A 3,484-nucleotide genomic window follows, 5' to 3' on the forward strand; every position below is an offset into this window, starting at 1 on the left:
ACACATCATCCAGACATGCATTCATATATTGCATGTTAACAATCAAAATATTGCAAATATTGTAAAGAGACTTTCAATTTCTATTTTTTTGGTCAAAAAGCACTAAAATTTTAGTTGTTTTCGCCCAACTTTTTCTTCCCTATCCCTGCACTGCCGCTTTCCACAGATAGGAGGTATTTTTTTGGTCAAAAAGCACTACAATTTTAGTTGTTTTCGCCCAACGTGGGGCTCGAACCCACGACCCTGAGATTAAGAGTCTCATGCTCTACCGACTGAGCTAGCTGGGCTCCTTTGGATGCCTATAGTTTTCTTCCCTATCCCTGCACTGCCGTTTTCCACATATAGGATGTATTTTTTTGGTCAAAAAGCACTACAATTTTAGTTGTTTTCGCCCAACGTGGGGCTCGAACCCACGACCCTGAGATTAAGAGTCTCATGCTCTACCGACTGAGCTAGCCGGGCTCCTTTGGATGCCTATAGTTTTCTTCCCTATCCCTGCACTGCCGTTTTCCACAGATAGGATGCTGTGTAATAATAGGCTCTGGTGGAGTTTGGAAAGAAAATACACATCAGCCAGAGGCAGAAATAGTCTAAGAAAGTATCAAACACAATTACCAGTCAATATCAGAACGCATTGAAGAATATCAGGAAATAGCCGATTAAACCTGTGTGGAAAAAAGTCTTATTTGTGTTTTCTCCACTTTATTTTATAGTAAGATGATACATACTTTTTCTTTTACAGTGAATACATTAAGGTGTGGTATTGCCCCATTACACATCATCCAGACATGCATTCATATATTGCATGTTAACAATCAAAATATTGCAAATATTGTAAAGAGACTTTCAATTTCTATTTTTTTGGTCAAAAAGCACTAAAATTTTAGTTGTTTTCGCCCAACGTTTTCTTCCCTATCCCTGCACTGCCGCTTTCCACAGATAGGATGTATTTTTTTGGTCAAAAAGCACTACAATTTTAGTTGTTTTCGCCCAACGTGGGGCTCGAAACCACGACCCTGAGATTAAGAGTCTCATGCTCTACCGACTGAGCTAGCCGGGCTCCTTTGGATGCCTATAGTTTTCTTCCCTATCCCTGCACTGCCGTTTTCCACAGATAGGATGCTGTGTAATCATAGGCTCTGGTGGAGTTTGGAAAGAAAATACACATCAGCCAGAGGCAGAAATAGTCTAAGAAAGTATCAAACACAATTACCAGTCAATATCAGAACGCTTTGAAGAATATCAGGAAATAGCCGAATAAACCTGTGTGGAAAAAAGTCTTATTTGTGTTTTCTCCACTTTATTTTATAATAAGATGATACATACTTTTTCTTTTACAGTGAATACATTAAGGTATGGTATTGCCCCATTACACATCATCCAGACATGCATTCATATATTGCATGTTAACAATGAAAATATTGCAAATATTGTAAAGAGACTTTCAATTTCTATTTTTTTGGTCAAAAAGCAGTACAATTTTAGTTGTTTTCACCCAACGTGGGGCTCGAACCCACGACCCTGAGATTAAGAGTCTCATGCTCTACCGACTGAGCTAGCCGGGCTCCTTTGGATGCCTATAGTTTTCTTCCCTATCCCTGCACTGCCGTTTTCCACAGATAGGATGTATTTTTTTGGTCAAAAAACACTACAATTTTAGTTGTTTTCGCCCAACGTGGGGCTCGAAACCACGACCCTGAGATTAAGAGTCTCATGCTCTACCGACTGAGGTAGCCGGGCTCCTTTGGATGCCTATAGTTTTCTTCCCTATCCCTGCATTGCCGCTTTCCACAGATAGGATGCTGTGTAATCATAGGCTCTGGTGGAGTTTGGAAAGAAAATACACATCAGCCAGAGGCAGAAATAGTCTAAGAAAGTATCAAACACAATTACCAGTCAATATCAGAACGCTTTGAAGAATATCAGGAAATAGCTGACTGAACCTGTGTGAAAAAAAGTCTTATTTGTGTTTTCTCCACTTTATTTTATAATAAGATGATACATACTTTTTATTTTACAATGAATACATTAAGGTATGGTATTGCCCCATTACACATCATCCAGACATGCATTCATATATTGCATGTTAACAATGAAAATATTGCAAATATTGTAAAGAGACTTTCAATTTCTATTTTATTGGTCAAAAAGCACTACAATTTTAGTTGTTTTCGCCCAACCCACGACCCTGAGATTAAGAGTCTCATGCTCTACCGACGGAGCTAGCCGGGCTCCTTTGGATGCCTATAGTTTTCTTCCCTATCCCTGCACTGCCGTTTTCCACAGATAGGATGTATTTTTTTGGTCAAAAAGCACTACAATTTTAGTTGTTTTCGCCCAACGTGGGGCTCGAACCCACGACCCTGAGATTAAGAGTCTCATGCTCTACCGACTGAGCTAGCCGGGCTCCTTTGGATGCCTATAGTTTTCTTCCCTATCCCTGCACTGCCGTTTTCCACAGATAGGATGCTGTGTAATCATAGGCTCTGGTGGAGTTTGGAAAGAAAATACACATCAGCCAGAGGCAGAAATAGTCTAAGAAAGTATCAAACACAATTACCAGTCAATATCAGAACGCATTGAAGAATATCAGGAAATAGCCGATTAAACCTGTGTGGAAAAAAGTCTTATTTGTGTTTTCTCCACTTTATTTTATAGTAAGATGATGCATACTTTTTCTTTTACAGTGAATACATTAAGGTGTGGTATTGCCCCATTACACATCATCCAGACATGCATTCATATATTGCATGTTAACAATGAAAATATTGCAAATATTGTAAAGAGACTTTCAATTTCTATTTTTTTGGTCAAAAAGCAGTACAATTTTAGTTGTTTTCACCCAACGTGGGGCTCGAACCCACGACCCTGAGATTAAGAGTCTCATGCTCTACCGACTGAGCTAGCCGGGCTCCTTTGGATGCCTATAGTTTTCTTCCCTATCCCTGCACTGCCGTTTTCCACAGATAGGATGTATTTTTTTGGTCAAAAAACACTACAATTTTAGTTGTTTTCGCCCAACGTGGGGCTCGAAACCACGACCCTGAGATTAAGAGTCTCATGCTCTACCGACTGAGGTAGCCGGGCTCCTTTGGATGCCTATAGTTTTCTTCCCTATCCCTGCATTGCCGCTTTCCACAGATAGGATGCTGTGTAATCATAGGCTCTGGTGGAGTTTGGAAAGAAAATACACATCAGCCAGAGGCAGAAATAGTCTAAGAAAGTATCAAACACAATTACCAGTCAATATCAGAACGCTTTGAAGAATATCAGGAAATAGCTGACTGAACCTGTGTGAAAAAAAGTCTTATTTGTGTTTTCTCCACTTTATTTTATAATAAGATGATACATACTTTTTATTTTACAATGAATACATTAAGGTATGGTATTGCCCCATTACACATCATCCAGACATGCATTCATATATTGCATGTTAACAATGAAAATATTGCAAATATTGTAAAGAGACTTTCAATTTCTATTT

General features: G+C 39.1%; 1 non-coding gene across 1 annotated transcript; it reads right to left on the minus strand.

The window, feature by feature from the left end:
* Nucleotides 1-214: 214 nt before the first annotated feature.
* Nucleotides 215-287, minus strand: TRNAK-CUU (transfer RNA lysine (anticodon CUU)). The gene has a single exon. It is a non-coding gene; the product is annotated as a tRNA-Lys (tRNA).
* Between the last annotated feature and the right edge of the window lie 3,197 nt (nt 288-3,484).

Source organism: Ambystoma mexicanum, chromosome 4q, assembly GCF_040938575.1.
Source record: "Ambystoma mexicanum isolate Mex_15411 chromosome 4q, UKY_AmexF1_1, whole genome shotgun sequence".
Taxonomy (NCBI): domain Eukaryota; kingdom Metazoa; phylum Chordata; class Amphibia; order Caudata; family Ambystomatidae; genus Ambystoma; species Ambystoma mexicanum.